This window comes from Pantherophis guttatus, chromosome 2 (assembly GCF_059756535.1).
Source record: "Pantherophis guttatus breed Tessera chromosome 2, ASM5975653v1, whole genome shotgun sequence".
Classification (NCBI taxonomy): domain Eukaryota; kingdom Metazoa; phylum Chordata; class Lepidosauria; order Squamata; family Colubridae; genus Pantherophis; species Pantherophis guttatus.
The window spans coordinates 74,186,058-74,202,712 of record NC_142064.1 but is presented as its reverse complement, the minus strand read 5'-3'; the positions used below and the strand labels follow the sequence as shown (position 1 = coordinate 74,202,712).

The window sequence follows — 16,655 nt, the reverse complement described above, 5'->3', positions numbered from 1 at the left end:
CTTAACATGCTTGTCTTATTCCGTATTAGTGGATAGAAAGTGAAATAAATATCCTTGTAATCTGGTGATTTACTACCAAATTTTGACTGCATTGTTTTAGAGCTGTGGGGACCTCACCCACCGACTGAGACATACAAAGATCGACATAGTCCATAGTCAGGATGTCAGATTGGTAGTTTGCTCATTCCTGAAATATACAGCTCTAAATTTACAGAATCAGATAAGGAGCAAGGAAACAATGATTTTTGCAGACAGACCACTATTTCCAAAAAAAAAAAAAAAAAAAAATTGTGCAACAACATGATGTTAAGCTTTCAGATTGCAAATGTTTTCTGTAGTGAGTAACTATAATTCTGTTGTTGTTCCACTGCTAACGATCTATACTGAAAAGGTGATAGCCCATTGGATTCCATTCTATAGCTTCTTAAGGAAAGCCTTAACAATTCTTTGCAATTTTTCCATATAAAGTACTAGTTGTAATTTTAAAAAAAATCTCTAAAATATTAAAGGTAAAGGTTTCCTTCGCACATATGAGCTAGTCGTTCCTGACTCTAGGGAGCAGTGCTCATCTCCATTTCAAAGCTGAACAGCCAGCGCTGTCCGAAGACGTCTCCGTGGTCATATGGCCAGCATGACTAAATGCCAAAGGCGCATGGAACACTGTTACCTTCCCACCAAAGGTGGTCCCTATTTTTCTACTTGCATTTTTTATGTGCTTTCGAACTGCTAGGTTGGCAGAAGCTGGGACAAATAACGGGAGCTCACTCCGTTATGCAGCACTAGGGATTCGAACCGCTGAACTTCTGACCTTTCGATCGACAAGCTCAGTGTCTTAGCCACCGAACCACCGCATCCCTCTCTAAAATATTAAGATGCTTTTAAAAATAACGATTTTTGCGGTAGATACAATTAGCATAGAACATTGCCGTTTCAGCAGTTGTGAAAGAAAAAGAAAATCCATTGTTCTTTGTTCTTCAAGTTGACGGTATTGCAACATGGAAAACTGACTGTTCCAATGTAATGTTGTGAGAGGGGCTGCTTCATTCCAAGTTCAAAGCAAAATTTGGTTATTCCCTCAACCCAATGGAAAGCTGCAAATAAATTACATAAGGGATGGCGAAGTCTGAGCTATTTGCCCACCTGCAGGAAATCCCCTGCAGAATGCAGGGGAACCAAATTTGGTATCACCCAAAAAAAGCCCACAGAAGAAATACCAGCATCAAAAAAAAAAAAAAGAAAGAAAAGAAAAAAAAAGACTTAAACTCTGTTGTAGATTTTACCTAGCCTGATTAAGAAACGTTTGTAAACCAACCTACCAGCTCGGAGAATGCACTTCCACCCTCAAAGATTATTTTTCTTGCCCAGCAAGCAAATAAATGTTGATACTGATGATTTTCTTACTTTAATTGGACTCAACTGTAGTTTCGGATTATGCACATTATGGGCATTAGAAATGGTTTTGCTGTCTGAAGTTCACCTCTTGATGTTTTAAAGGAGGCAGTCAACATGTCCTGGAAAGAGAGACTGAAGCATTCCTTTGTCAGCACTAACGTCCCCCCTCTGCAGCAAGCAAGCTTTTGAAAAGCTTAAATTGGCATCCTTAGAAACTTGGTACAGTTTGTCTGTATCTGTGTTTTAAATCCCACTGCAGTGCAGAAGTCCATTTGGGGTTTGGAGAATGAGGTTTTAAGCTCCGGGGAAAGATTTGTCTTTGCCACCCACGCTGTGACAATGTGCCTGGCACACCAAGTGGCTTTTGCACTCTTGTTATGTTTCAGAAATACTTCCCTGTTACAGAGGAACCCTATTGAAAGGCAGGGCCTGCAAATACAGGGGGGAAACTCTGGGATCTGACCTGCTCTTTAATTCCGAATAAATCTGTCTAAGATTGTGCCGGAAATGAGCGGCTGGTGTTAAAGTGAACAGGGTTGTTATGCAAGGTAGCGCTATTGAATCCTTGCGCCTCCCGAGTAGAAGGTGGCAGCTGCTACAAAGGGAAACGCTTCCCTGCAAAAGTTGAGGACAGTGAAAAAGAACATTGAATCTAATTGAAACTGCAGGGGAAATGTTGGGAGGCAGAATGTAATTATACAATTTGGAACCTGGCCAGGAGGCTGGGGTTAACACGCCGACTCCTCTTTCAAAGACAGAAGGGAAGAAAGATGCCTTGTACTTGCAGAAGATCCTTCATTCATGCCGGAACTTCTCAGCCAATTTTAGACAATAGGCAGTTGTAACTAACAGACCTTGGCTTTCCCTTACCTGAGGAATCTTTCCTTTTTGACATTTTACCCATCCAATCATGAGCCTGGCCAGCCTTGACATGATTGTAGACAAGATAAGTTTTTTCACTAAGAAAGGAAAGGCACAAAACTCTAACATAACTGTGTGGAACCATTTACACACAAAGAGAGAGAGAGACACACACACAAACACACACAAACAGATTCACAGACACAGAAACACAATTACATATATGTATGTATGTATGTATATATTCATTCCATTTTAAATCTAATAGGTTAAAGTTCAGCACATGTGTGTGTGTCTGTGTATGTGTACTCATTCATTCTCTCACAGTACTCAATTGCAAGGTCTTTGACTGAGGTTTAGAGCAATGAAGTTCAATGCATCTTGAAAACACCAGACTAGGGGGGCTGCTGAATGCACACATACTTCAGAGGAAACTCAGTTAAGCTTACTAGCACAGGGCTGTACTGTAAAACTGAAATTAACATTGCAATTGCATTCTATTTTAAGTATAATAAAATTTTAGAGTTTGCAGCAATCCAAACAGCACACAAGTAAATAATTCAGCAGGATTCATTTATAGAAGAAACTGCTTTATATACAATAATATAGGCATGATGCATGTATACAATACCCATGCAGCAGAAGCCAGAACCAGAACTCAGAATCCAGAATCACAGAATCTATAATCCAAGGGCAAAGTAACTCTTATATACAGATTAGTTAAGATAAGCCATGCCCAGGCTCCGAGCCATCTGCCATGGCTCACAACAGATTCTGTTTCTTAGTCACCAAACAGTTCCCATTGGCTGACTTGTTATGGCTATCCCAGCTCATAATTTCTCATACACTAATGTAAAATAGGTTGAATTTCAGCGCACAGACAGTGTTTGTGTGTGTGCGTCCATGCCAATGTGGGTTCATTCCTTAATTCATCCATTCCATTTTAAATATAATGAAATAGGCAGAACTTCAGCACATGGATGGACACACAAGATGTGTGTGCATGTATTCATTCATTAATTCATCCATTCCATTTAAAATATAAGAAAATAGGTTGAATTTCAGAGACCAAGAAGAGTTGGATTCAAACTGCACTCTGATAGTTTAACTAGGTATCCTTTAGTCAAAAGGTAAACAGACTTTTTCCCCCTGTGGTTAAAATTGTATAAATCTTGTGTGTGTTAATTCCTCTGCACACCTTCAAGAAAGAGCAGAATAAAATGTGATGTTAGTGACAATTATGACCGATATTCAACTTATTTTTTTTTCATTTCTGATGGATGTTACATTTAAAACATGAGCCTCATGATTTTTTGCATGTGTAGATCTACAAAGTCCATAGGATAAAGTACAATCTTTATCTGTTTTTTATGTTCTCTACTAACCTACTGCTTTTATACTCATTCAGATAATCATAAACCGAAAGCCATCTCTAAGGGATGCTGAGTTCAAAAGGAGTATGAGAAGTTTTGGTGTTGCTCATCTAAGTGGTAGAGACCTTCTTTTTGACAGTGGGCCAAAAAATGGTCCATTTCATAGGATCATTTAGGACAGGGGTCTCCAAACTTGGCAACTTTAACACTTGTGGACTTTAACTCCCAGAATTCCTCAGCCAGTTTTGCTTTGAATTCTGGGAGTTAAAGTTCACAAGTCTTAAAGTTGCCAAGATTGGAGACCCCTGATTTAGGCTGATAGCCTTAGCATTTTCAATGACTTCCAAGTAGAAGTCTCCCTAGGAAGATTTGAAGGTATCATTTTCAGAGAGCCATGCATTTCTGGAGAAATAGAAATAACTTTCCACATTTTATTCCTTTGCAACAACTAAAAAGACATTTCCCGGTTCTCTAACAAATTGACCAAGTCAAGGTCAGCCACTTTATGTTGCTTATCTTGATTCTTTCCAACTTAAAAAACACTTCTAGACTTCCATTTGAAACTATTAGTCAGAGGAGTCATTAACAACTACTGACTCGGTTAACATACCTATTTTTTGTTTTATATAGTGAACAAAAATAATTTGAGTTTGACCAATTCCAAAACTTGCATCTCATCATTTGTCTGCTCCTGCTAATTACTCACCTCTCCCATTATATTGTTACCTTGATGGTTACTTCTCATGCCTAGACTACAGCAGACTACAGACATCTTAGGTTGGCTAAAATAGCGTCAATATCAAAAATTAGTATTGTAGTGGTAGATGGTAATCAAATTGCTGGGCAGCATGGATTAGAACTAGAATTAGTGTTGCTTCTACAACATGCTTCAAAAGTGGATAGGAAATGCCCCTTGGAATAATCAGATTGTGATGGTACGTTTACTGACTGTAATTATATTTGACAGTCCTTGTAGTATTCCCAGCATTGTTTTTTTTTTTTTAAAAAAAAAAAACCCACTATAAATGTATGAATAATTTGATCTTAATGGTTATCCAGCTCTTTATATTTAGATAGATGTTGATCTAATAGGAGCAGTCAGTCAGAGTACAATTATATCATTAATGCCTGTCATCCACATTTAACTTACATTCGATAAACAATTGAAATACCATGTGTGCTGTTTTTAGAAAGTTGATATAGAATACATGAAGGAAAAGAAAATGAAAATATGAACTCTTGGAAGAGATGGCAGAAAATAAATCTAGCAGATTCATAGAGATAATGTTATCAGTGGAGTTGGCTCTTCAAAAGTGAGCCACTTGATTTATGATGACAGGATTACTTTTATATGAAACAATAAATAAATAAAAGAGAAGGACTACTTTCTCACCCATATAAAGACAGCAAGATCCTCATCTTAAGAGGATAATGGAGCTTCCCAAGGTTTGATATAAGATGAGTGGCTATACAAATGTTTTAAATAAATAAACCATACCAATAGAAGAGAATATGTGTAGCTCAGGACTGAATTGTGGAGTCCTTGGTGCCCTATGAGTTTAATTGTTGTCTTGCAGATGTTTCATTACTCAACACAGGCAACATCATCAGTGCTAGAAGGCAACAGAGTTTGGAAAGGGAGTGCTTTTTGCAAACTCTATTATTCCCTTCTTGCAATGATGATGTTATCTAGTTGGGTAATGAAACATCTGCAAGAAAACAACCAGCTCATAGAGCCCCAAGGACCCCATAAATAAATAATAAATGGTTAAATTGTGCCTTTGTCTACTTGCGGTGAGATTAAGGTGCCAGAACTAACCCCATTTTTTATTTGCTCAGATCTGAGTTCTATTGTCATTCTTTTATAAGTTGTGATTAGTAAAATCAGTATTAATTTCCAATGCTAATGCCATTTTAAGTTAACTTAGCTATCTTTGGCTGCAGTAGTGACTTGCAGCAAACTTCAAGATGCATAATAAAAGATTGTAAGAAACTGCTAATTAAATTTGAAGGTTGTGCTTTCCTATATGCGGAGACTAAGTCAAGCAGAAAAATAAAATATAGAATATTAACTTTGTAAAGCCATCTTATTATCTTTGAGTTATGCTTAAAAGAGTATATACACCAGGTACAAAGGTTTCAGAAGCTTGCTTATCTCTTTTTGTTGCATTTGAACCATGACTGAGGCCTACTTCTTCTAATTAGTGATACTAATAATGTTTTGAAGACAAGCTCTTGTCTTTGAGGTATCTTCAATAATGGCAAATTCTGCACTCCACCATCACAATTTTCAAAAGTGAATTTAGTCTATAAACCAACCCACTTGTTTCATATCTGCTCACTTCAAGGTAGACCATTATGCCTATATAGGACTCTTGTGTTCAACATAGCATTCTCCATCTCTCTGGTCTCTGGCTTATTCTTCTAGAATTCCACTGAATACAGAATATAATTCTGTTATGGAAATTGGGTGGCCAAATCTCCATATACATGAATGGAGATTCAAGAGCTTTGAGGATTTTCTAAAATTATTTTTTATTTGCAATTACTTTGGTGCTATAATTTGGCTTGCCAAGTTGTAGCCTTTGTGAAGCCTGATTAGAACTTTGATTTTTCTTTTTTAGATTAAAAACCATATCAGAAGGCCATGTTCATATCATTCAATTAGAAAGTGAAATTTTTAATTATTATGACAAGCCAATAAAAATCTCACTCACTTTTACATTTTCAATATCTTTTAAATTGTTGATAGAAAAAACCTGTTAAATATTTGTTACAGGAAGTAAATATAATTTTAGCTACAATCTATTAGTGATATCAGCAACACAAGTAGTAATTAGCATTCATGGAGCAGAAGAGATAAGGGCAGTACCAAAATATAATTTTTTATATAATTTAATTATAGTAATATTGACAGAGATTACTGAAAGGAATAACAACATTCAAAGTCTTAAAATGGAAGCAAAATATCTTCTAATAAATCTGTTTACAGGTGATATGTTTTTTTTTCAAACTTCATTCTACATTCTTAAGACAGCTAAGTAAACATGAAATGAATAAATTTAATAGAGTGTCAGTACTAGAAGTTAATTTTGATATATCATTTATTATTTAAATCAGTAAAGATGAAGACTTCAGAAATGGCTCCCAAGAATCTACAAGTTGTTGTTGTTGTTAGTTGCGAAGTCGTGTCCAACCCATCACAACCCCATGGACAACATTCCTCCAGGCCTTCCTTTCCTCTACCATCCTCTGGAGTTCATTTAAGCTCACGCCTACTGCTTCAGTGACTCCACCCAGCCACTTCAATCTCTGTCATCCCTCTTCTTTTGCTCTCAATCTTTCCCAGCATTAGGCTCTTCTCCAGTGAGTCCTTCCTTCTCATTAAGTGGCCAAAGTATTTGGTTTCATCTTCAGGATCTGGCCTTCTAAAGAGCAGTCAGGGTTGATCTTCTCTAGGACTGACCTGTTTGATCACCTTGCAGTCCAAGGGACTCACAGGAGTCTTCTCCAGCACCATAGTTCAAAGGCCTAAATTATTTGGTGCTCAGCCTTTCTTATGGTCCAACTTTCACGGCTAATCTACAAGTAGTCCTCAACATACAAAAGTTCATTTTGTGACCATTTGAAGTTACAATGGCACTGAAAAAAGTGACTTATGACTGTTTTTCATACAGTTGTTGCAGCATCCCATGGTCATGTGATCAAAATTCAGACCCTTGGCAACTGACTCATATTTCTGACAGTTGCAGGGTCCTTGGCTGATGTGATCTTCTTTTGTGCTTGTTCCTGACAAGCAAAGTTAATGGCGAATCCAGATTCACTTAACAGCTATGTCACTAACTTAAAAGCCACAGTGATTCACTTAACAACTATGGCAATAAAGATTGTTAAACGACACATAATTCACTTAACAAATGTCTCAGTTAGCAACAGAAATTTTGGGCTCAATTGTGGTCATAAGTCAAGGACTGCCTCTATTGTGCTTCATGTTAGCCTTTAATTTAGCTGATCTGATGTATTATTACAAAAGTATTACTACCTCTGTCCATTTACTTATTCTTTTTGTACTTTTTAAAGGAGTTTGAAAAATACACAATAATCTTTAATAATTAATTCAACTGTGGCTTTACTGTTGTGTTTCCCAGGGATTTTACAATGATTTACATTAGAAATTAATCCAATTTTGTTGTTAGCTGCCAGATTTACTGTTGCAAAACATTGGAAAGTTAACATACATGGTTTTTTGATCAATGGGGTTTTAAACCGTGGGAAATTGCATTGGCTGAAAAATCACCACCACAGCAAAAAGTTTTGAATAACCATATAATACTTTAGTTAAAGATTACTTTATTCATATTTGGCATGTTGTTGCTATATTAACAAAGTAATTCAAAGTTATCTTGGGATAACTAATATTCTAATAAACCTAATATTCAAAACATGTTTGTATTGGGTATTAGTGAACTACAGGTTAAATAAATAAAACTATTGGTTTTATTTAGTCATCTTGGTTTGACCACACAGCAGATTCAAAAAGGCTACCTAATACTTCAGGGCACTTTGCCCTATCACCAATGTTGCGGCAAAATTCAGCTGTGATCCAGTTTGCTTCTCTGCATGGAATGAGAAGCATGCAAACTTAAAAGAAGATAAGTAATCCTGGAAGTACAGTTTGGTATTGGAGAATGATAGAAGTAATTGGAGGATGAGAGAAAAGTGAAAGAAATAAACATGGACGGAAACACATAGGTATGGATTAGAAAAGATGTTTTAGGATTTACCCAATTTAGATGAGATAGAGATCCTCTAACATAAAGTGAAAGTCAATGTCCCTGGTCCTTTTCTGAACTCCTCTCTTAAGATGAATGTACTTAGTATGTGTTCACTTTGCATTTTTAGTTTCTATAATAGTTAAGATTTGCACTTGACAATTACAAGTTGATTATTGGTATGTATGGATATACATTCCAAACGGTAAGTGTTTGGAATGTATATCCATACTAAAATAAACACAATATTTATTAAACTTGACATGCTTTATAGAAGGACAGGATGTTTTTTTGACCATCAAAAGTGATCAGGTCAATAGATTAAAGAATAGATTAAAGATTAAGATAATGTTTCAAAGCTGATGTTTTTATCCACCCTTTTGACGTTTCAAATTTTAAGAATTCAATTTTTCAAAGTATTATTTAAACGTGTAGGCATCTTTTATTCATAAACGTGCAAAGTGGACTTTTACTTTGGCATCTTATAGCTTCAGCAATGTCAAAAGAAATGTGATATTCAAATGACTAGTTAACTTTTGCCTGCTCTCCACCCCCCCCGTCCCATTTTATTTATTTATTTATTTGAGTTGGTGGTGTTTTTTTTTTTAAGTCAGTATATTTGTCTGTAATTGACAAGCTGTTCCAAGGAATTAAGTATTCCCTAGCTAGATGGTCTTTGTAAAGAAGAATATCCTTGAAGGTAATCAACATACTGAAACATAGCATGCTTTCTTAGCTTGTAATTCCTGATAAATCAATACTAGGCAAACACTCTTACTTTAAAGGTTAAATACTTTAAGCCCTTTGATAGTAATTGAGTGTATTTTCGAGAGAGGTTTAATTTTGATAGGAGGTTCCCCCCGCCTTCAGTTCCAATACTTCAATCACACGACTCCTGAGAGGAAGAGATGAAATTTAGCTTATATTGGCTTCTAATTAATATACACAACATTTATATTTATGTTTGTTTAATGCCTACATCAGTCTTATACTTTGTAATGCAGATAAGAAAGTTGTGTAATGATATATAATTTTACAGGGCCAATGCTAAATCCGTATTGTTGTCTTTTGTTGGGTTGGCTAATTGCAAAATTAATACAGAATTAATGACAGTGATTATAACCTGTCTGAGTGATATAATAAGAATAAAGAAATAGGGATATATAAGCCTACACTTCGTAGGCTTTAAGATTATGAATATTTGCTGAGTATTCTTCAAAAGAGACTATATAACAATAACAATAATGATGATGCTTCATCAGATACTACATCTCTCTACTGAAATACAGGGAAAAACTATACCAAATGTTGCAGCCAAATTAGAGATCAGTCTGTAGGTTAAATAAGGAGGGTAGAGTTGTATCCAGAGGATTTGCCCATTTGTACATTATACTGTGCATGTAAGAAAAAAAAAACTGTTGCCTTCAATATTTGGGGCTTGGTTAAGGAAAGGATAATGAACAGACAGCTTGAAAAATGATGAGTAAAAAGAAGAGAGGTGCATAGATTAAACTCCAAGGTAGCATTAACAGCAATGATGGCCAAGACTGGAATAACAAGGTCTATAAAACTATGTTTGCATCATAGAAAGTTCCTAGAAGCTTAGTGGGTCTTCCAGAGACTAGCAGACGTATGCAAAATTATAATCAATTCTAGAAAAGTCTCAAGTTTACCAAAGTTGTACCCAATTTTGAGAACCTCCTGAAAAGTCAAGAGGAAGGGGAGGAGAGCTATTCATATGCTGGATGCCACTTGTGGACACTAGGAAGGGAGATTGAATCTTGTGTTCAGAGGGAAGCCCTTCTTATCAAATGATTCATGTTGGCATGCATAGCATGCAGAATCTTTGGGAAGGTTAGTGAACGGGAAGGACTTTTAGGAAGGTCTGTGGTCACTAATCATTCTGAAGGATCAGTAGGTTATACACCCAAGTCCAAATCATATTAGGAAAATAGCATTGAGATATAAATTTGAGATTGGGGTAAAGGGTCATTTCTCCTACATGTATTGATCCTCTGTGGGTTAGGGAGGGAGCTAATATTTTGGATCAGAATGATGAAAGTATGTATGCTATGCTTGTTGTGGGTATGCTTGCTATGGGTATCTGTGAGTAATAAAAATTCACTTAGTTTCCATGTCAACCCTATTTCAAGAATTTATTTTTGGATTCAATATATGAAATCAGGCATAGCAATAAGAAGTTGTTTTTGTTCACTTATTTTCCAAGAATCTTGCCAATCAGATAGGTTGGAACTCTCTAAAGCCAGAGTCAGAGTGGATAATATAGAGTGATTAAGATGTTAGTTTTGGAATGGGAAGCTCCAGATTTCCACTTAGAATCCTCCCTGGAAGGCTCTGTGCCAGACATTTTCTTTCAGTCCAACCAAGACTGTATAAAATTTAATGTGGACATAAAATAGAAGCAATTGCCTAGGTTAGTTTCCTTGGGATCTGTTGTGACTGTAGCCTTCAAACCAGACTTCACATGCCCATGAGTTATCTACATAGATAACTACATAGAAAGCTCATGGTTATCTACAAAGTCAGTTTGGTTCTTTTAAAAGAAGGAACATATTTTTTTCCAAATTTCATGAAGAGAGACTAGCAAAAAGTGTACTAGTCTGTCCCCCCAGCAAACTCTGAATATCATGAGAAACTTCTGCAGTTTTCTTGGAAAGTGGTTTCAGAAACGGTTTGCTATTTATCTGATAACAATGAGGTTTGTCTATATACTAGTAACATTTGGAAATCTAGTACGATGCTTTCCATCATATACAGTCCAATAAACTATTGCCCAACTACTATGTTGTAGATTTAGGGGAAAAAATCAACATTAAAAGTTACATCATGGTTGCATTTTACTATCGTGCTTGATGATAAATATTATATTAATATATCCCTGTGGGCATGTCTGTGTACCATTTCTAACTTTCCTTTCTTCCGAATTCCTCTATTCTGCATGGTCTGTTTCACTTTAATAATACCCTCTAGTCTTTCAGCTAATATTTAAGATGATTTGATTTAAAAGGAATGTGAGGAACTAATTTTCTAGAACGATTACCCCATTTTTAATCTTGAAGCAGAGTAACAAAATATATGCAGCATGTATAATATATTTTAGATAAATTCTGCATAGATATTGATTTTAAAAAATAGCAAGAGACATTTTGACACTTTGATGAGTGACAAGATCATGGCAGTATATTTAAAGGTGAACTGCAAAGACAGTTTTCTGAATTGACCTATTAAAAAAAAAAGTCTACCATCATCCAAGCCATAAAACATAAGAAGGATGACTTAAAACATTTAAAAATGATAGGCAATATCCTAGTAAAGATTAGCCACCAACAGTCTTTGTACCATACATTGCTCTATTGTATTTTCTGCCTATATCAAATATTTTTCTTTTCCATCCCAACAAATTACCTTATCCAACTTAACTGAGTTGGTTTTGATGGATCATGTGATCCAGATAATGTGTCATCCAGCAGCCTTGGCAGGTGCTTTTTCAAGAGGCAGCTGGACTTTCTTGTTTTTCTTTGAAGATGTTTTGCTTTTCATCCAAGAAACTTCTTCAGCTGTGACTGGATGGTGGGCAATAGAAGGATTTATACTCCTTGCAAACAGCTGGTTTCTTTTAGAGAGTCATTGAGGCCACTTGGAGGTTTGTCTGTGTCTTCAGGGTAACTTGAGTAGTGCAAATGGGTGTGGAGCCTTCTTGGAACTGCTGAAAGGACTGCGTTGTGGAACTGTGCTTTCTGCAGGATGTTTTCTGCCCTGTGTTTCTTCACTGTTGAACATAGACACAGACTGTTCTGGATGAGTCTGTATCTCAAACTGAAGTGCAAATGGTTCCTGGGGTCTTCAATTTTTCTGGAAATCCATTCATATTCCCACACCATTGGAAGGGTGTTCATCCTAAAGTGCATAGCTAAATGTCTATGGAGATTCTCAGACATCCAGATCATGGTTGTACGAAAGCTGCTTTTCACGAAGCAACTGGACTTTCTTGTTTTTCTTTGAAGATGGGCAGAAAACATCCTGCAGCAAGCACAGCTCCACAACACAGTCCTTTCAGCAGTTCCAAGAAGGCTCCACAGACATTTGCATTACTTAGGTGACCTGAGAACACAGGCAAACCTCCAAGTGGCCTCAATGCAAATGTCTTTCTCTAAAAGAATGCAAATGACCAGCTGTCTACAAGGAATATAAATCCTTCTATTCCCCACTATCTAATCAGAGCTGAAGAAGCTTCTTGGATGAGAAGTGAAACGCCTTTAAAAAAAAAAATAAGAAAGTCCAGTTGCCTTTTGAAAAAGCACCTTTGGGACAACCATGACCTCAATGATTGAAAATCTCCATAGACTCTTGGCAGGATCATTTTCTATTTCCTTCCTTTCTTTATTACCTCTTACTGACATAGGTATTAGATCATCCTGGAATCGTTTGCAAAAACTAAAGGAGCTTAAAGCTACTGCATCTTAAATTGACCCCAACCTATCACCTTAAGAATCTAGAAATCAGATCTCTGCCGCAAGTAAATGTATAAAATGCTCAGTGGTTCCAGTCATATGATTTGGAGACTACTATTGTTTTCTATCTGTATCTCGTCTTAATTCCAGGAAAATCATTATTGGATTGTTTAGGTGCTATTAACTTTGTCCAAATCCAATCCAGAATCTTCTAAGAGTTTAAGAGCTTAATGTTGCTTTTGTATTATATATTGGTATTATGTTATAGTGTAATCATGTAAAAATGTTTTTAAAAGGAACAATGAGATGTATCTTATTATATATGAGTGCATGGACAGTGTTTGAATGCATAACACAAAGTTACAAAATCTCATTGTTTATTAATTCTACCGAAAAAATAAATAAATCTGAAATTCCACATGCTGGCCAGAATATGTGCATTATCTCTGAAGGATAAAACCAGAAAAAAAGAAACGGGAGAATTCCTATCAATATGTCCATTTTAATATCAAACGTCTTTCAACAGTGTTGGTTGAAAAATGTATGTATTAGAATGTTTTGGAAATTTCCAAGTTACAAAAGGATGAATAAATATTTCATTTCATTTCAAAGGCATAGTGATTATACTTTAAATAAAAAAATCCATAGTGATATTAAAACAAAACAAAAAACATTTTTGTTTCTTCTTTCAGCCCTCTGTCCTGAGACACAACAACAGGATGTGCCTTGGAAAAGAGTAAGTCACTTATTTGTGTATATTTATATCAACTGTACATATATCCCTCATCATTGTGATCCAGCCTTGGTCTAGGAAAAATTGATCACAGTTGGATACATTACTCTTAAACATTGATCTTGTATATTGAACTAAGTTATTTAGGAAATAAAGTCAGCTCATGAAATATAATACTTCATAGATTATGGGATTCAATTACTGGTTATATCAATTAAAACAACATACTGTAAGAGCTAGAATTTATATAGGAGATATTAAAGGTATATAAAATTATAGTTCACATAACATTCTATATACTTTGTGGGTATGAATATCACTTGTTAAAAGAAGAGGAGGAGGGGGAGGGGCAGGTGGGGCAGGAGGAGGATAGTAGGAATAGATTTTCCTCCCTATATGATCTACTAAGGAGTAATTGTTCATGGACACAGTCTCTAAGATCTTTAGAGAGGAATTGTGATCATATTGTTAACAATTACCAGAGGCTATTGATAAATGTACAAAATGAAAGATGTTCCTAGTTTTTTTGGTTCATTCACAGTAGAACTTGTCATATATATGCAATGGCCATTGGTAAAATGCGAATTTAGAAATTTGGGGAAATAAAGAAAGCATGAGCTAGAAACCAAAGATTGCCACACCTTAACTTTTTTAGTATAAAAAGGGAAGTGGAAATGTGAGCAGGCTTTCAAGATTCAGAGAGGGAGAGGGGGGGGAAGAGGGAGAGGAAGAGGGAGAGGGAGGGAGGGGGAGAGAGAGAGAGAGAGAGAGAGAGAGAGAGAGAGAGAGAGAGAGAGAGATTGCATCTCTTTATAAAATAAAGTTAAGGTATTTCTGTTATCTGTTTCCTGCCCTGCCCTACCTTAAAGACCTACAATCATTTGTCCTCTTCAGTGTGTTCTTATGGCTATGTGATTTTTTAAAAATATTTCTATGTATTGTTCTAACCTCTGTTAGTAATGTGTTTTCTCAGGTTTTCGCGGGTGTATGTATGTAGGTCTTTGGTTATTCGGGTCTTCTCCCACGTAAAATTGGAAGTGTCTTGGCGACGTTTCGACGAAGTCTCATTCGTCACCTTCAGGCTAGTGTTCTCGGCTTCGTGGAAGCACGAAGCCGAGAACACCAGCCTGAAGATGACGAATGAGACTTCGTCGAAACGTCGTCAAAGGAATAAATACAGCAAGTCAGAATTTAGGATTTCGATAACTTTTGCTGGGACTTAGATTCAGCAGCCAGTTCATATACATTTTAAGTTGTGGATGGCAGATTTCTTCTAGGCTTTAAGCCTCCAGAGCGCATGTTATAGAGATGAAGAAGTAGGTCAGTTTTTCTTATGTTGCAACATCTTCCCACACACATACATACACAGAGAAAGAAAGGAAGGAATGAAGGAAGGAAGGAAGGAAGGAAGGAAGGAAGGAAGGAAGGAAGAAAAGAGCAAAGAATTGGGGACACACAATAAAAGTCTCTTTTCAATTCATTCACCCATGTGCACATACAAACCCCTAGGTTCCTTCAAATCATGAAAAAGCAAAGTTATAAAATTTGTATTGCAGAATGCGTTTCATAGATAATAATGTATGCTTTCAATTAAACCTTGAAATTCCACAGCTCTGTAGGTTATAATACAATCCTCTCATGCATTTAAAAAACTCTATTCTTTTCATGTTTATAGCAATACTGCTACATACATTTTAGTACCATTTTTTATGAGTAGCAAATAATTTATGTATATTGTACTGGGTTTAGACTCAGTTCATTTCTGTCATGTGAGATTATGTCCTTATTGCCAAAATGTTGGGTGTGTGTGTGTGTGTGTGTGTGTGTGTGTATCTGTATGTGTGTGTGTGTTTATGTAAAAATAATGCACATGGAAGAAACTTTTCTTGACATTCTGGCATTCACAATTCAAATATTTTCAAACACTTAAAACAATGATTGAAACTTGATCCCAGGGCAAAAGTGGAAGTCTATTAATCAAATATTTTTAAAAGAATCTAAAATAATCTTCTCTGGTTTATAACTATAATATGGGAAATCCAATATGTCTGCTCAAACAAAGAGGCTAGAAGATATATTTACAGAAAGTCTTATGATGTTTGTAGTTGACTTTGCAAAAGAAAACATTTATAAACCTTTACAGTGCATGACAGGTGTCATGAATTCTCCTGAGGATTAGTATATTCAGATATAGTCTTTCATTTGAACTTCAAACACACATTTCACTAAGGTATGTTTTTAATAGCTTTTGGAAATTAAACCCTTTATATTTGTCTCATTCTAATATCCTCAATAAATTTATTTCAGGAAACAACTTTCCACAAAACTAAATGTAATTATAATTTTGTATATCAGAAAAAAGGGACTTGTGTTTGATAAATTCATGTATATTCTGTTAGTGTTTTTCAAAGAAAGGAAGACTTAATGGAAAACATAATTATCAATTTAGCTTCAATTTTTCAAATAATACATTTACTAATATATAACTCAGAATTATGTTAAATCTTGTTTTAAAACATTACAGTTTTACTTGATAAGTTTTAAGCGTGGTCTCCTTTGACACTGATCAGAGAGGAAAAAAACAATCATTTCTATGTTCTACTCAAGATTGTGTACTTTAAATTAGTCTTGAATAACTTATTACATTATTTTTAACAGTAATTAGGTATGGTTAACTCTTGTTGGATAGAGATCTCTATGAAACTGATGAACAAACTAAAATAAAAAAACAGTTGGGAATGTGAAATAATGCTTAATAGATTAATCAAGATCAATTCTAGATAATAGTTATGGAGGCAAGATTTGATCTTTTTAATTTATAGGTAGGAGAGAATGATTTCTTGAAAAATCAAATGAAACAAGTGTTAGATTTGAAATAGATTTGGTTTGGTTTCACAGATGCATACAAATAGCTGCAGGCTGCATGTGAGGTCAGTTGTAAATAACATAAATCATTTAGTTTTGATTGTTTGCATATACACATGTATATATATTTAAACTCTGATCTGTATAAGCATTACATTTTGATTTTCTGTCAATGAATGATGATCAA

At 35.5% G+C, this 16,655-nt stretch overlaps 1 protein-coding gene across 32 annotated transcripts in view; it reads left to right on the top strand.

Moving 5' to 3' along the window:
• PTPRD (protein tyrosine phosphatase receptor type D) overlaps positions 1-16,655 on the top strand; it is a 1,336,531-nt gene that overhangs the window by 431,186 nt on the left and 888,690 nt on the right. For all 32 annotated transcript variants that reach the window (XM_087886215.1, XM_087886206.1, XM_034410407.3 and 29 more), the window contains one exon: positions 13,563-13,606. The gene's annotated coding sequence lies outside the window, so the exon portion shown is untranslated. The remainder of the gene's footprint in view (positions 1-13,562; positions 13,607-16,655) is intronic.